This window comes from Schistocerca gregaria, chromosome 6 (genome assembly GCF_023897955.1).
Source record: "Schistocerca gregaria isolate iqSchGreg1 chromosome 6, iqSchGreg1.2, whole genome shotgun sequence".
Taxonomy (NCBI): Eukaryota; Metazoa; Arthropoda; class Insecta; order Orthoptera; family Acrididae; genus Schistocerca; species Schistocerca gregaria.
In genome coordinates, this window is record NC_064925.1 from 439299983 (window position 1) to 439318253 (window position 18271).

At 45.6% G+C, this 18271-nt stretch overlaps 1 protein-coding gene and 1 non-coding gene across 2 annotated transcripts in view; both read left to right on the top strand.

Annotated features, from left to right (window-relative positions):
* LOC126277983 (dystrobrevin beta) overlaps positions 1–18271 on the top strand; it is a gene marked incomplete in the record, with an annotated part of 561627 nt that overhangs the window by 280681 nt on the left and 262675 nt on the right.
* On the top strand, positions 1009–1082 carry Trnat-ugu (transfer RNA threonine (anticodon UGU)). The gene has a single exon. It is a non-coding gene; the product is annotated as a tRNA-Thr (tRNA).

An 18271-nucleotide genomic window follows, 5' to 3' on the forward strand; every position in this document is an offset into this window, starting at 1 on the left:
TACTGTCTAGAAGGCATAATAGTTTTTTTAAATATTCAAACAATAGTTGACAGTAAAGACACCCTTCAGAAAGCCATTTATAAATTAAACTGACAACGGCTCTAACGTAACAATCTCGATCGAAAAAAAGAACCAATAACTGTACTTTTAAAGGCCAAGACCCGATCCCAACCAAAACTGAGATAACCAGCTAGAAAATAGTTCTTCTTTCTTGTTTCACCTGGCCTTATTCTGTGACTTCACGGGGTCGACATGAATTTGGCAATGTTAGTGATATAGGATGGCCGGATGCCTTTCCTGCTGCCACTTTCAGTATCACGATCAAAACGTAATATTTAACATCTGTATGCCTCACCTCTCACCTGAAGATGAGCTTGAGAAGGCTCCAAATGTTATTGCTTTGGTCGTATATTACAGGTTAAACGTTAGAGCAATAATATATGAAGATGGTATCTGTCTTTTCGGACATCGGAGACCATGCAGCTCTCTTAGAATGAAATGATGATTAAATACAGACCATTAGCTGTTTACAGGCGTTGATATACATCAACGGGGTCTGTTGAAAATGTGTGCCCCGACTAGGATTCTGACTTAAGATCTCCTGCTTACATGGCAGACGCTCTATCCATCTGAGCCAGCGACGGCACAGAGGATAGTGCGACTGCAAAGGATTTATCCCTTGCACGCTCCCCGTGAGACCCACATTCGCAACTTAATGTCCACACACTACATTCGTAGTGCCCCTGCCTATTACACTCATTACTCACGGCAGACAATCTTACAGATTCCCGTAAGAGTTCGGGCAATGCGTGTCCATCTAGCACAGGAGGAGGATCTCAATGGCCGGTTAGCCTTAACTATATGAAGATGGTATCTGTTCTTTCAGACATGTCCGAAAGCACAGATACCATCTTCATATTGTTGTACTGTGTGGACATTTAGTTGGGAATGTGAGTCGCACGGGGAGCGTACAAGGGATAAATCCCTGCAGTCGCACTATCCTCTGTACCCTCGGTGGCTCAGATGGATAGAGCGTCTGCCATGTAAGCAGGAGATCCCGGGTTCGAGTCCCGGTCGGGACACACATGTTCAGCTGTCCCAGTTGATGTACATCAACGCCTGTCGACAGCTTAGGGTCTTCATTTAATTATCATCAGTTAATTATCATCAGAAATCCTGTAAACAGTGAACTGAGAAGTGCTGGGTGTTCCAGAGAAAGCCAGTAGGCCTCACGCGCTAGATTCAAGTAACAATCAACGAACTAAAAAGAATAGATAATAGTAATGTTAAAAATATGTAGTATCCTCTTTATAAGATATGATAAAAGTTGTTGCCATGGGCATCCGCCGGCCGCTGTGGCGGTTCAAGACGCTTCAGTCCGGATCGCAGATTCGAATCCTGCCTCAGGCATGAATGTGTGTGATGTTCTTAGGTTAGTTAGGTTTAAGTAGTTCTAAGTACTAGGTGACTGATGACCTCAGCTGTTAAGTCCCATAGTGCTCAGAGCCATTTGAACCATGGGCATCCAGGCATTGCTCACCTCTTGTGATGACGTTACCAGCAAGACGGTGAAATTCTGCAGGCGCCATAATGTTAATTTCTCTAGTAATGTTCCGTTTAAGATCGTCTGATGTACGAGAATTATCAGCAAACATTTTGCTTTTTAGTGCGCCCCGTAATTAAAAACCATACGGTGTTAAGTCCGGGGACATGGCGGGCTAGAGGGCTGTACTAAAAAGTGTCTTTAGGGGACACGTTGATGACATCGGCCTCACTTTGCTTGGATGTGTGAGCGGTTTCTCCATCTTGGAAAACTGCATACAGCTTCTTTGTATCTATTAACTGTGCATAGAAAGAGTCTAAAATCTCTTATTATCATGCACTGTTCAAGGTGTATTAAAAATATGGGGCCAGTGATGCACATACTGAACAACGCACGTCGAACACCCATCTCCTCCGAGTGGAGAGTTGCTTCATGAGGAATATGTGGGTTGACCTGCGAGCAGTACCTGCAATTTTGGGAGTTTACATAACGTGACACACGAAACTAGGCGTCAGCTGAAAAGAAGCAAAGCAAGGGGTCCAATTAATCATTAGTAATTGATGTTAACAGCCAGTTACAATAAGGGATACTCCTCTTTTTCCTGATCCTCAAATTTCCACTCTTGCACGACACTCACATGATAAGCTTTTAATTTCGTATCCCCCCCCACCCAGGGGGCTCACTGTTCTCTCGTGAGTTCTTGCGTGGCGCCACGGGACTCTGAGCTATTGTGACATATTCTTCCTTCCCAGGCTGCATTTCCCTCTCTATGCCCCTCACTCCCCATTCTCGCCCCCTTTCCCACTGCCTCTACCTTCCCCTCTCTCCGTGTTCTTACTTGTGTCCACCCAGCTATCCACCTGGTTTTTCTGTATTCCTTGCGGTTTTGTTCCCATTGCCTATTCTTTTTCGTCCTTTTTTGGCGTTTTTGGTCACCCTTTGGGGTATGACGTACACATATACAATTTTCTCTCTGTAGTATGAACCATTAGGGGAAGAACTCCATTCCTAGCTTTTATAGTGTGCATTTATCTCCTCCCTTTCTTCTTCTTTTCCTTCCCTGCCACAGCCCAACTGTTCTGTACTCATCTGGCTGAACGCCCAGACAACACAGGATCACACTTCTGATACCTGCATTGTTGCCTCCCCATGTACACCTAAGAGTGGTTGCTTGTAATTCTGTAGCTTTGGAATTCCCGGCAGTAACAACCATGCCAGACGGCCCCTGCTGTGGCTGGATGGTGTCCATAGGGAGAGCCCCTGGTCGAAGTGCGTGGTACTGGGGCAGATACTACATATATACCACCTCCCACTAGCATCAACTGTGGAGAGCACCACTCCCCCTGTTCGCCAGACTGCCCAGTACTCCAAAAGGAGCGGAAAATCCTGGAGTACAAGACCCTGGACTGGTTGACATACACAGAGGCTAAACATCAATTTGAAATATTACATCCCATTCGGTTGACATCAACATATGCTGCAGCTACGTCACCATCGCTGTCCCAAGTGCCAGTGGTTCCTCACTGTGCGACGAACAGTGGACCCTCTGGGCCACCAGAATACATCTGCCCCCTTGGTGGTAGAGGGTCAATCTTTCTCCATTGCTCCCAAAGCACCTACTTCAGGAGCAAGCCCCCCCCCCTAAATCAGCAGACATCGGTCCCCTCCCCCCCTCCCCCTGCCCCAGACAGAGAAGTAACAGCCTCCTCTGCTCCTCTCGTGCAGAAGGTGTTCCTTGGGGCCCTCTCTCTCATGGTCTCCACTGATGCCATGGCGGACACTCGCCAATGACTCAAGGAGCTAAAAGCTATTGGACAAAGAGCTTCATGGCTTTTCTCCCTGCCTGAAGCTGCTCCTGAGAAATCTTCCCAGCAAGCCCCTAAAGAGAAGCGAGAGAGCAAACAAACTAAATAATAGTCTGCTAAGAAACAGGATCCTCTGGTGGCCCCAACTCCACCACTCCCTATCAATTCTGCATCTGAGGATGTCGTGGGGATCTAAGCTTCCTCTGCGCACCTGGATCCTTTGTTTCCTTTGGAACAAGGGGCCGCTGACCTAGCAGTTTGGTCCCTTCACCCCTCTTTTAAACCAACCAACCCACCCATTTTGCGATGCCTCATCCGTCATAGAAATAGCTGCAAATAATCGGTGGCAGCAGGTGACCCTGAGGCATATCCTGCCTCCTTGCGCGCTTCATGCCTTCCAAGCCTCTCGATAACGTCATCCTCCAGGGGAATTGCGTTGGTTTTTACCACCACCTGGCTGAGCTATGACAACTCTTAATCTTTACACCTGCTTTCTGCATTGCTTTTCAGGAAACCTGGTTCTTGGAAATGCGGACTCCTACCCTCCGCGGCTAAAGAGATATTGCAAGAACCGTAGCGACTATAACAGTGTGTCAGGTGGAGTTTGTGTGTGTGTGTCCTGAACTCAGTATTCAGTGATCTTGTACCCTCTTCAAACCCCTCTTAAAGCTGTGGCTGTCAGGATAAGGACGACACAAGAAATAACTGTCTACAATGTATATCTTTCTCCAGATTGTGCAGTGCCCCTGACCACATTGGCTGCACTGATTGATCATCTCACTAAATCTTTCCTACTTAATGCTCATAACCCCTTGATGAGGGCTGACTTGGCATCCCTTCGCTCACAGCTGCAATCGGCGCTGACTTCGGTCGCGCAGCTTGAGGCTGTTGCCAATGGGCACCACTGTGGGAAGCCGGACTCGGGTATCACGGGGATGTCAACCTCGTCCCGTCTGTCCCCAGATCGGTCTTCCGCTGTGGTTGCCCCGGTTGCTGCCCGCAGTGGGGCTGAGCCCTCGCCTGTGGTTGATTGGGAGGTCGTTCCAAGGCGTGGCAGGCAGCGAAAGGCGTCCCCGGAGGCTGATCAGAAAGCCTCCCTGGTGCGTCTGACAAACCGGTTTCAGGCACTGTCTCTAGCTGAGCCAGATGCAACGGCCTGTCCTGTTTCAGAGGATCATTCTCAGCCTTCAAGGTCCGGGCAATCGCAGAGGGTGGGCTTACTGGTAGTTGGGAGCTCCAATGTTAGGCGTGTAATGGGGCCCCTTAGGGATACGGCGGCTAAGGAGGGGAAGAAATCCAGTGTGCACTCCGTTTGCATTCCCGGAGGAGTCATTCCTGATGTGGAAAGGGTCCTTCCGGATGCCATGAAGAGCACAGGGTGCAGCCAGCTGCAGGTGGTGGCACATGTCGGCACTAATGACGTGTGTCGCTTTGGATCTGAGGAAATTCTCTCTGGATTCCAGCGGCTATCTGATTTGGTGAAGGCTGCCGGTCTTGCTTACGAGATGAAGGCAGAGCTCACCATCTGCAGCATCGTTGACAGAACCGACTGCGGACCTTTGGTGCAGAGCCGGGTGGAGGGTCTGAATCAGAGGCTCAGACGGTTTTGCGATCGTATTGGCTGCAGATTCCTTGACTTGCGCCATAGGGTGGTGGGGTTTCGGGTTCCGCTGAATAGGTCAGGAGTTCACTACACTCAGCTGGTGGCTACACGGGTAGCGGAGGCTGTGTGGCGTGGACTGGGCGGTTTTTTAGGTTAGAAGGCCTCGGGAAAGTGCGGGATGGGCTGCAATGTCAAAGGGTGCTTGGCAATTACAGGACGTGCTTGGATCAAGGAACAGTCGGAATTTTAGTTGTAAATTGTTGTAGTTGCGTGGAAAAGTCCCTGAGCTTCAAGCGCTAATAGAAAGCACAGAAGCTGATATCGTTATAGGTACAGAAAGCTGGCTAAAGCCTGAAATAAGTTCTGCAGAAATTTTTACGAAGTCTCAGACGGTGTTCAGGAAAGATAGATTAGGCAGAATTGGTGGTGGAGTGTATGTGTCTGTCAGTAGTGGTTTATCTTGTAGTGAAGTCGAAGTAGATACTCTGTGCGAATTGGTGTGGGTGGAGGTTATACTTAACAGCCGAATTAAGTTAATAATTGGCTCCTTCTACCGACCCCCAGACTCCGATGATACAGTTGCGGAACAGTTCAGAGAAAGTTCGAGTCTCGTAACAAACAAATACCGCACTCATACGGTTATAGTTGGTGGGGACTTCAACCTACCCTCGGTATGTTGGCAAAAATACTTGTTCAAAACCGGTGGTAGGCAGAAAACGTCTTCCGAGATTGTCCTAAATGCATTCTCCGAAAATTATTTCGAGCAGTTAGTCCACGAACCCACGCGAATTGTAAATGGTTGCGAAAACACACTTGACCTCTTGGCCACAAACAATCCAGAGCTGATAGAGAGCATCATGACTGATACAGGGATTAGTGATCACAAGGTCATTGTAGCTAGGCTCAATACCATTTCTTCCAAATCCATCAGAAACAAACGCAAAATAATTTTATTTAAAAAAGCGGAGAAAGTGCCATTAGAAGCCTTCCTAAAAGACAATTTCCATTCCTTCCGAACTGACTATGCGAATGTAGACGAGATGTGGCTCAAATTCAAAGATATAGTAGCAACAGCAATTGAGAGATTCATACCTCATAAATCGGTAAGAGATGGAACGGATCCCCCGTGGTACACAAAAAAGGTCCGAACGCTGTTGCAGAGGCAACGGAAAAAGCATGCGAAGTTCAGAAGAACGCGAAATCCCGAAGATGGGCTAAAATTTACAGACGCGCGAAATTTGGCACGTACTTCGATGCGAGATGCCTTTAATAGGTTCCACAACGAAACATTGTCTCGAAATTTGGTAGAAAATCCGAAGAAATTCTGGACGTATGTAAAGTACACAAGCGGCAAGACACAGTCAATACCTTCGCTGCGCAGTGCCGATGGTACTGTTATCGACGACTGTGCCGCTAAAGCGGAGTTATTGAACGCAGTTTTCCGAAATTCCTTCACCAGGGAAGACTAATGGAATATTCCAGAATTTGAAACACGAACATCTGCTAGCATGAGTTTCTTAGAAGTAGATACCTTAGGGGTTGCGAAGCAACTCAAATCGCTTGATACGGGCAAGTCTTCAGGTCAAGATTGTATACCGATTAGGTTCCTTTCAGATTACGCTGATACTATAGCTGCCTAGTTAGCACTCATATACAACCGCTCGTTCACCGATAGATCTGTACCTACAGATTGGAAAATTGCGCAGGTCGCACCAGTGTTCAAGAAGGGTAGTAGGAGTAATCCATTTAACTACAGACCTATATCATTGACGTCGGTTTGCAGTAGAGTTTTGGAGCATATACTGTATTCAAACATTATGAATCACGTCGAAGGGAACGATCTATTGACACGTAATCAGCATGGCTTCAGAAAACATCGCTCTTGTGCAACGCAGCTAGCGCTTTATTCGCACGAAGTAATGGCCGCTATCGACAGGGGATCTCAAGTTGATTCCATATTTCTAGATTTCCGGAAAGCTTTTGACACCGTTCCTCACAAGCGACTTCTAATCAAGCTGCGGAGCTAGGGGGTATCGTCTCAGTTGTGCGACTGGATTCCTGATTTCCTGTCAGGAAGGTCGCAGTTCGTAGTAATAGACGGCAAATCATCGAGTAAAACTGAAGTGATATCAGGTGTTCGCCAGGGAAGCGTCCTGGGACCTCTACTGTTCCTGATCTATATAAATGACCTGGGTGACAATCTGAGCAGTTCTCTTAGACTGTTCGCAGATGATGCTGTAATTTACCGTCTAGTAAGGTCATCCGAAGACCAGTATCAGCTGCAAAGCGATTTAGAAAAGATTGCTGTATGGTGTGGCAGGTGGCAGTTGACGCTAAATAACGAAAAGTGTGAGATGATCCACATGAGTTCCAAAAGAAATCCGTTGGAATTCGATTACTCGATAAATAGTGCAATTCTCAAGGCTGTCAATTCAACTAAGTACCTGGGTGTTAAAATTACGAACAACTTCAGTTGGAAGGACCACATAGATAATATTGTCGGGAAGGCGAGCCAAAGGTTGCGTTTCATTGGCAGGACACTTAGAAGATGCAACAAGTTCACTAAAGAGACAGCTTACACTACACTCGTTCGTCCTCTGTTAGAATATTGCTGCGCGGTGTGGGATCCTTACCAGGTGGGATTGACGGAGGACATCGAGAGGGTGCAAAGAAGGGCAGCTCGTTTTGTATTATCGCGTTATAGGGGAGAGAGTGTGGCAGATATGATACGCGAGTTGGGATGGAAGTCATTACAGCAAAGACGTTTTTCGTCGCGGCGAGATCTATTTACGAAATTTCAGTCACCAACTTTCTCTTCCGAATGCGAAAATATTTTGTTGAGCCCAACCTACATAGGTAGGACTGATCATCAAAATAAAATAAGAGAAATCAGATCTCGAACAGAAAGGTTTAGGTGTTCGTTTTTCCCGCTCGCTGTTCGGGAGTGGAATAGTAGAGAGATAGTATGATTGTGGTTCGATGAACCCTCTGCCAAGCACTTAAATGTGAATTGCAGAGTAGTCATGTAGATGTAGATGTAGATTTACTGTCACAACTCGACCTCTGCCTCTTAAATACAGGTGTCTCACAAATTTCAGTGTGGCACACGGCACGTATTCGGCCATTGATCTCTCGGTTTGCAGTCCTGGCCTTCTATCTATGCACTGGAGAGCACATGACGACCTGTGTGGTAGTGACCACTTCCCCAGTCTCCTGTCACTGCCAGACCCACGGACGCCTGCCCTGATGGGCTTTAAACAAGGTGGACTGGGACGCTTTCGCGTCTGCTGTCGCCGTTGAATCTCCCCCACATGGTAGCATCGATGTGGTGGTTGAGCAGGTAACTACAGCGATCGATTCGGAGGCGGAAAACGCGATCGCTCGTTGTTTAGGGTGCCCCCGGCGAAAGACAATCCCGTAGTGGTCGCCGGAAGTCGCTGAGGCAATTCAGGAGCGTCGGCGAGCTCTGCAGTGGCATAAGCGGTACCCTTCCCTGGAGCGCCTCATAGCCTGTGCCCCCGTTCGCCAGCTTATCAAACTAGGAAAACAGGAGTGTTGGGAGAGATACGCCTCGACCATTGAGTGCCATACGTCTTCTTCCCAAGTCTGGGCAAAGATGAAACGTGTTTTTGGGTACCAGACCCCAATAGATGTTCCCGCTGTTTTTTTCTCTCAGGCTTAAGTCCTTGAATTTTCCCCAGGAATTTGTGTCCCTCAGTTAGGGTAAGCGTTGGCTATGGAGTCCTTAACCTTGCCTCTACAGCGATCAGGTTCTCCCCGCCTGTTCCCTCTTGTGCAGTCTCTCCCCCCCCCCCCCTTTTGTTATGTATTTTTCCCCTGATGTCCCCGTTTTATCGTGACAGTGGTATCGTGTGTCGAGACGGGTCAGTGGCCGTGCTGGTGCCCCACCACGGTTAGCACTTCTGGGACGCCCCTGCTCTCCGTGTTTCCATCCCCTTGACTAGACTGCGCTGTTTGTGTTGTTCCTTTCTTGATTTCCCCCATCCTAGATCATGGGACCAATGACCCCTCTGTTCGATCCTCGGCAGACCCCTCGTCAACCAACCAACCATTAATTTCATATCCTTTAGTACATAATGACACTATGTACGAGATACACCAATCTGCTGCAATAGCCTTCTTACCAACTTGTGAGAACTCCGCGTAAAGTCCATGCAAATTGTCTAACGTAGTTTCAGGATTCCTCATTGTCGGTCGTCTATTCCTCTGCATATCCTGAACGGATCCTGCAGCCATCCATTTCCTATAGTGCTGGTCGTGGGGAGTTTCCTACAGGATACTTCGCTTCAATCATTTCGTTACACTCCTTGATAGAGGCTGTCTTGTTGTAACACTCTACAATAATAATTCGCTGATCTAAAGCAAGCCGCCCCATTTCTGTAAAAACTCAGTAATATTAGCGTCTCACAACAGGTAACGCATAAACACACAGCTGCACTCAACTTTCAAATAAAATGCAGTGTAACCAACTTTCGAGACAGTGTTGCCACTTCACAAGCGGTTCACCTACAGATGATTAGCCATTACGTGAGGCATGCCGGTTTTATGTAGAACACCTTGTATAAACGAAATGTAGAAATTTGTTTTAGAAATGATGGCCTGTACGGATTAGAATTACTTGCGGATAAAAGAGTCGACCCGTAACGGATCGAAGAATTAAAAAAATCTATGAATACGAACACACAAATTTCATTCAGAATGAGAAGGAATGAAACAGCTTTCGACTTTTGTTTTACTACGAACTGAACGCAGTCGTGGTAATTTGTCTGCTGAAACCGTAATCCGCTCGTAGTTTGTGTTTTTTGTTTTGTTTCCTAGACTCCTCATCTATCTATTTTCCAAGAACAGCAGAGTGCATGGACAAAGATTGCGTCTAGAATGAAATTTTGAGCATCAGCTTCACTTCAAAGTTTTCTTTTCTTTTGTTTTTTCGTAAGTTCACTGTAGATAACATTACTAACTCCGTTAATAGAGCATGCAAATTGCTTGTCAATGATTTTGATGGTGTAACCCTGACAACAGGCTATCATGTTCTACAGCGGTACCAGGTGGTCATATGACCCTCCACTACTGTCATAAGCTATGGCAGTGAAGTGGTGTGTGTGTGTGTGTGTGTGTGTGTGTGTGTGTGTGTGTGTGTGTATGTGTGTGTGTGTGTGTCAACGCAGCAGCAACATTTGTCGACATCATCGGGAGTGATAGAACGGTGGAAAGAAGGTATTATGTTAGGATGCGCAAATAACTGCACCCTGAGTGAAGGTGCCCGATTTGTTCATATATCTTCAGTCTTGAACCGCGCGACGCTACGGTCGCAGGTTAGGATCCTGCCTCGGGCATGAATGTGTATGATGTCCTTAGGTTAGTTAGGTTTAAGTAGTTCCAAGTTCTAGGTGACTGATGACCTCAGAAGTTGAGTCCCATAGTGCTCAGAGCCATTTTTTGTTCATATATCAAAGCAAACTATCCATCGTGCCTACAGCTTGCAGCCATGTAACGCGGCATAAAAACAATAATCGTAAAAAGGTACTCACCGACCTGAGACGAGCGTAACGCCTGACGCAATTGATTTAAAACCCAACAGGAACTGGTTTTGACAGTGTATGCAGGCCCATTTCAACAAGCTTCCGAGGGAACTGCGTGCTGCGGGTTTTTAGAGTCGAGTGCCTCTTAGAATGCTATTGCTTACAGCGGCACAAAAGTTACAAAACGTCTACAGTGGGCTAAACAATCCAGAAATTCGTCAGTTACTGAACGGAGGCGCATAGTGTCATCCGATGAGTCACAGTTTTGCCTCGATCCAAGCGATGGAGTGGTTATATACAGGTTGAATGTTATTTAAACCGATGAACTCTGGGAGGCTGCACGGGACCCCAAAACGAACATTTTTCAGCAATGTCATAATTAACTCGTGAACTTTTTTTTCATCCGATAGAGGGCCGTGCAGTTACGCGTATCAGTGCGACGAATCAGATGAATATAAGAAACATCTTTCATGACGAATTGTTGATTCACTTCACATACAGCGTGCGCACCACCTGGGACCAGATGATTATCCGCTCACAGCACAGTTCCCGCAGTCGCACGTGGATCGCACGTGGAACAATTCCAAATGCATCCCACGTTTCCGTCGTCTGTGCCATTTGAAGGTGAAGCAACGTTCGAACGTGAAGGCGTCTTCAACATCCAGAATTCGCATGTTTTGAGTCAAGTTAATCCACATGTCACACTTACTCGCACTCATAAACTGCTGTTCTACGAGGGTTGCCCAGAAAGTAATGCGCCACATTTTTTTCTTCAACAATTCTTTAATGAACATAATGAGAATTACACACACGAAAGAATGGTGTTTTATCTGCACACCTTATTTTTCCACGTAATCTCCATCCCGTTCTGTGGCCTTCCCCCAGCGTGAAACAAGGGCGAGTATGCCGTGTCGGTACCAATCCCTGTCCTGGTGGCGGAGCCAGTATTTCAGAGTGTGAATAACCTCCTCATCGTCCTCAAAATGTCTTCCACGAATGGCGTTCTTCAATGGCCTAATCAAGTGGAAGTCCGAAACGGCTAGGTCAGGGCTGTCAGGTGTGACAGCCATGGATGGCTTCCCCGACCGCTTCAAATCGTGGAGCTCCGCCGAACCGCTTTCTGATGACCTCACCTTCCGTGCCCAGCGACTGACTGCACTTCTCTCGTCGGCAGATGCTCCATAGACGTTGCACAAGCGTTTCTGAACATTCCCGCGGTTTTTTTCTCTGCAGTGAGAAATTCAATGACGGCACGTTGGTTGTAACGTTCATCACCCACAGAAGCCATTTTGAAACTGTCCTGCAGCTACGCTATCTATCGGAAGAGTTTTGCATGCGTAGTATTGTTTTCGGCTGAAAAAGAATGCGGTGCATTACTTTCTGGGCATTCCTCTTCCGTGAATGTGTGGGCAGATATTGATGGCGACTGTTTAATTGGGTCATATATCCTACGTGAGCCATTAAGTGACAGGCATTATTACAATTTTCTTGCCAGAGTTGCTAGATGGCATGTCACTCGCTACAAGACATCGCATGTGGTTCCAGCATGACGGGGCGCCGGCACATTTCAGCCGTCTTGTGCGTCGATTCTTGAACCGACAGCTCCCATAAATGTCGATTGGTCTACTCTAGTTCCTGATTTGACCCCTCTGGACCTTTTTGAGAAACTATAAGTGTGCAACCTTATTTACGAAACCCCTGTTGTAACAGAAGATGTGGTACTAGTAGGAATTAAGGAAACTCTAGTCTTTTACCGTGTTAGACTGAACTTGACCCACCGGTGTAACCGCTGCTTACCAGTCAGTGGAGGCATTTTCGAATATTTATTGCAACTGAATGTTGAAAAGCAGTAAAGGACACCAAAGAATAATTTGGAATAGGAATTAAAGTTCAAGAGGAAGAAATAAAAACTTGGAGGTTGGCCGATGACATTGCAGTTCTATCATAGATAGCAAAGGGCTTGGAAGTGCAGTTGAACGGATTGGACAGTCTCTAGAACGGAGGATATAAGATGAACATCGACAAAAGCAAAACAAGGATAATAGAATGTAGTCGAATTAAATCTGGTGATCCTAAGGGATTCAGATTAGGAAACAAGGCAAGGTAATAGACAAGTTTTGCTATTTGGGCAGCGAAATAACTGATGATGGCCGAAGCAGAGAGCATGTAAAAAGCAGACTGGCAATGGCAAGAAGGGCATTTCTGAAGAAGAGAAATCTGTTAACATCGAATATAGATTTTAAGTGTTACGATGTCTTCTAAAGGTATTTTTCTGGAGTATAGCCGTGTATGGAAGTGAAAAAATGAAATAGCTTTCGAAATGTGGTGTTACAGCAGAGTGCTGAAGATTAGATGAGTCGATCACGTGAATAATAAGGAAATACTGAATATAATTGGGGAGACAAGAATTTTGTAGTACAACTTGACGAAAAGAAAGGATCGGTTGACAGGACACGTTCTCAGACATCAAAGGTTCGCCCTTTTAGTACAAGAGTGAAGTGTGTTGGGGGGGGGGGGGGGGTATAAAATCGTAGGGGGAGACGAAGAGATGAAATCAGTAAGAAGATACAGAAAGATGTAAGTTGCAGTAGTTATTTGGAAAGGGTAGAGTAGCATGAAAAGCTGTAGCACAGCAGTCTTTGGACGGAATACCAAACAACAACAACAACAACAACAGCATCTGTAACTGAAGTAATTGTGTTGTCTTAATGTTGTTGTCTCTTGGTAAAACTTCATTGTTACTTTTTGTCCTCGCAAAAAAATACAGTAGAAAAGGTGCTTAAATTGTCCCATGCAAGCTCCCAGAGTTTTTTTTAGGTTAATTAAGTTTCATCCAGATAAAACTCCCTCTACCGGTTTAAAAAATTCTCACAGGAAAATATGATGTTAGAGAAAAATATTTGTGTCGGTGCCACTTGCATCCTCCCAGAATTGTAGGTTTAAATAATTTTCACCCAATGTTTGGTTCATGTGAAGTATTTCTCGGCATTGAACACACCGTGTTTGACACACGGCCCGCAATCGATTTACGCCGATATTTATCAGTACCAAAAGTATGTTAATTTACTTAGCACAGAGTCATCAGGAATTCAAATTAAATACCAACGGCAGTATCTTGTAATAGACGGTTGTCTTTCCGCTTGCTTGTCTTTCAGATTCGAAACTAACAGATTACAGGAAGTAGATAGGTCTCAACAACACATGATACATATCCACGTTAGGAAAACATGCACATGGATCGATCTGTGGAGAAAAAAAGTATACCCAGCGAAGAAGAATGAAGCGTGTACTACTGCAGACATCGGGCACAGAAGGCATGCAGACATTAAAACGCTGGTGTACACAATGGAGTGATACAGCGATCGTAAAGCCAGCGCAGAAATGTCGCACAACGGAACCACAGGGCCCTTTCAAAATGTTTCTACTACCACCCTCCTCTTCTTGATTTTTTTTCGCATCTCTCTTAGTCTACCATGTGATCTCAAACTTCCTGCCAGATTAAAACTGTCCGCGAAAGGCAAAGTATCGCGTTAGAGTTCCGGTTTTGCACGCAGTTTTAATCCGCCGCCAAGTTTCAAATTAGAACACTCTCCGCTGTAGAGTTGATTGTGGAGTATACAGTGTGTCTCAGGAGGAGTGGTCAATATTGACAGATATGACAGAAACGATCGTTCGAAGTAAAAAAGTCCAGTAAGTATGGGTTCTAAAATGCGTACCTTTATACCTATGAGCAGTGGCACAAGAGAAGATACGTTTCGCGGTAGCGAAGATGAAAAAGATCTCATAGCTCTTGAAGTATCCGCTTTAAAGCCCATGTTTACTAGACACCTATACTTCCGAATGATGGTTCCTGTCATATCCCTCAATGTTGACCATTCCTCCAGAGACACCGATGTAATGTAGATCTATATGTTTCTCTGAATAGCAGAATGACATAGAGTGGTGTAGACCGTACAACTTAACTTAACTTAACTTAACTTAACTTAACTTCGTCCTGCGGGTCAATTGAAATCCTTCTCAGAACTATCACAAGTAGAAAGCTAATGCAGGTACACCAGTTAGTGTTTCCTTCGTAGGCGGTGTAATAATCGCGTCGCATAACGAACTCTCTCCCGGCGTTCATCACATGGAACACACACACAGTAGCAGTGAACGCTAGCTTTCCTTCCTCCACTATGAAAGGACATTTCAGTCGGCATGTAACTGTAACAAATAAGAGAACAAAGAAAACGATACAAACTTACTTTGAATAGAAAACACATTTCAGCGGTCAGCATGGCAGACCGATCAGTGACAAAAGAGAATTGTTTGGGCATTGGAAATTTTTTTGAGAGAGATCTGAATCGGGAATAGTAATTGATATACCATTTCTGGCATGCCAAATGACTCGTGCAGAACAATTCAACATAAGAAGAAAGTGAAAGCGCCAGGAAATGATGATTATTCTGTAGGAACGATTGTAGCTGTAGACAGAGTAATACAAAATGTATCTGCAAAATAAAGTGTGTGTAAAACAATTATTTAAACTGGACTAAACCTTAATTTGAGGACATTTCAATCTGACTGCAGATGCACTGTATTTTTTTGTTTTGAAAGTAATTTATTGTCCGTCATAATTCCACTAATTTAAAAAAAATTACCGGCTTCGGTGGTTTTCAGATTCGAAAATTCCCAACACTGGGGAAACTGCATTTTCAATTGGTGGTGATAATTTCGTTTTGAAGTTAGTGTGATTGTACCGGACAGTAAATTAATTTCAATGCTGTGATTGTCTTAGATCATAAGAAAGGAGATACAGTAGCGTTTATCCCACATCAAGAGGTTCACTGTTTTCGTAATCTGGGAAAGCCTTATACACTTCTGCACGCATCAGTAAGAGAGCAAGTCGAATACTACTAAGGCAAGTAGGCGGTATAGCGCTGTCGTAAGACTGGCGCCTCGGTTTGTAAGGTATGCAACCCGCTACGTTAGTGTCGTACTCGCTCAGTTTTTGGTATCCAGGTTGCAAATCCCCTGTATGACCAGTATAGACTCGACAAGTGTTGTACCGAAGGTCCCAATTAGTCTGGGGAGTACACACCTCTGCACTTAAGTAACACGATGAATCGGTTGTTTTCAGTTGTTCTGTCGGTTGTTGGAATGTAGGTAGTTGCATGCCCGCTACCTCGCCTTTTAGCTGAACATTTAACCGCCGACGCCGTCGGTGTTAATGCAGTGCGGCGAGGTAAGGTTCCAGGCGTCTGCTCGTTGCGACACCGACGCCGGGCTGTTGCAAATTGCTTTACCGATGGACGACGGCCGACGGAAGGCTGGGTCGATGTCGACCATCGCGAGTGGAAGTGGAAGAGGCCCGTTCTTTGGCCGGCTCTCGAAACAGCTGCTGAGGCGGCGGCGCTACTAGCAACGTGCGCAATCTGCGCCCGCTCCGAGCTCTAAAGAGCCGCCGCAGGGAGGGAGGGAGGAGAGCTCACCGAGAAACAAATCTGTTGGTCTTTGTCCTGCGGTCCCCCGCCAGGAACGCAAGAAGTAGCGTAGGACATGTATTACTATGTCGCTAACCTTTGTGTTCGAGTTAAAAAGACACACTTTCGGATTGTCTGGAGACCCGTTAAATGCGTTCGTCTATGTTAAATGATGCAAGATGTTTCAAGTCCCGACAAAAATAGACTTAAGCTATAGGGAAAGGCGGGTGATATACCGGGTGACCAAAAAGTAAGTATAAATTTAGAAACTGAATTAATCAGGGAATAATGTAGATAGAGAGGTACAAATTGACACATATGCTTGGAATAACATGGGGTTTTATTAGAACCACAAAAAATACAAAAATTCAAAAAATGTCCTACAGATGGCGCTTCATCTGATCAGAATAGCAATAATTAGCATCACAAAGTAAGACAAAGCAAAGATGATGATCTTTACGGGAAATGCTCAATATGTCCACCACCATTCCTCAATAGCTGTAGTCGAGGAATAATGTTGTGAACAGCACTATAAAGCATGTCCGGAGTCATGGTGAGGCATTGGCGTCGGATGTTGTCTTTCAGCATCCCTAGAGATGTCGGTCGATCACGATACACTTGCGACTTCAGGTAACGCCAAAGCCAGTAATCGCACGGACTGAGGGCTGGGGACATGGGAGGCCAAGCATGACTAAAGTGGCGGCTGCGCACACGACCACCACCACACGACGAGTGCAAGAGATCTTTCACGCGTCTAGTAATGTGGGGTGGAGCGCCATCCTGCATAAACATTGTACGTTCCAGCAGGTGTTTATCAGCCAGGCTGCGGATGATGCGATTCTGTAACATTGTAAGTAGGTTGTTTAGGTTTTTTTATTGGTAACTCCACGTAGCGCTCTGTATGATAATCACTGGCTGTGTTGTGTGCAGTCTGTGCCTGGTTTGCATTGTTGCTTACTATTGTAGAGTTCGGCAGCTGGCTGTTAACAGCGCGTAGCGTTGCGCAGTTGGAGGTGAGCCGCCAGCAGTGGTGGATGCGGGGGGAGAGATGGTGGAGTTTTGAGAGCGGATGATCTGGACGTGTGTCCATCAGAGACAGTAAAATTTGTAAGACTGTATGTCATGAAGTGATATATATATTATGACTTTTGAACACAAGGTAAATACATTGTTTGTTCTCTATCAAAATCTTTCATTTGCTAACTATGCCTATCAGTAGTTAGACTCTTTTATTTAGCTGGCTGTATTGGCGCTCGCTGTATTGCAGTAGTTTGAGTAACGAAGATTTTTGTGAGGTAAGTGACTCATGAAAGGTATAGGTTATTGTTAGTCAGGGCCATTCTTTTGTAGGGATTACTGAAAGTCAGATTGCGTTGCGCTAAAAATAGTGTGTGTCACTTTAGTGAATGTCTGAGTATGTTCAGTTTTGCTCAGCTGTTTGAAAATCAGATAACGTAGGGGTTTATCCACACAGTCAATCATAAATTTTTCTAAGGGAACGTTACAACATATCGGCGTACCTCTCACCCGTCACGGTAGCAGCTTTGCTGTCCAGCGCCTTCTGTCGCACATTTTGTGAACCTTTTTTTTTCTTGTAGTAAAACCCCATGTCATTCCAAGCATGTGAGTAAATTTTAAGCGCCCTATCTACAATATTCCGTGGTTTTTTAAGTTTTCAAATTTATACTGACTTTTTGATCACCCGGTACAATAGTATGAAAGCAGGCGATGTTTCGCAGTTGCTATGCATGTTTGAGAACTGGATATACACTGCCAGAAAAAAATAGTACTCCCATCTAGAGGTTCCCATTTCACTGAAGATTTATTGTTGCAACATTGCACATGGAGGACATGAAATTATAATATCTGTAGATCAATAGCACACGCGGTTCTGAGGGACCAAGTATCGACCCAAGCTGAAACATCCAGTGTAGCCACTAGCATCCGGCCGATCGTACAGATTGTGAATACTGCCCTAGGGTATGTCACGCCACAACACCTCGTCCTGTTCACGTAGTTCTGTGAGTTTTTGATTGACATGTCGCATGAGCCACTTCTCGTCCCATCAAATCCCTCATGTGCTCCGTTGGAGGCAAGTCCGGTGAACGTTTTGGCCAGGGGAGTTGTTGCACGTCTTGCAGAGCGCGTTGAGTTCCACGGGCAGTGTGTGGGCGAGTATTATCCGAGCGGAATAACAGATCACCTTCCTATTGCAAGACCGGCAGAAGATGTCGCCTAACAATATTCTAAACGTGTTGAGCGCTGGTTAGCGTCCCCTCCAGAAACACCAAACGTGAACGAGAGTAGTTGTAGCT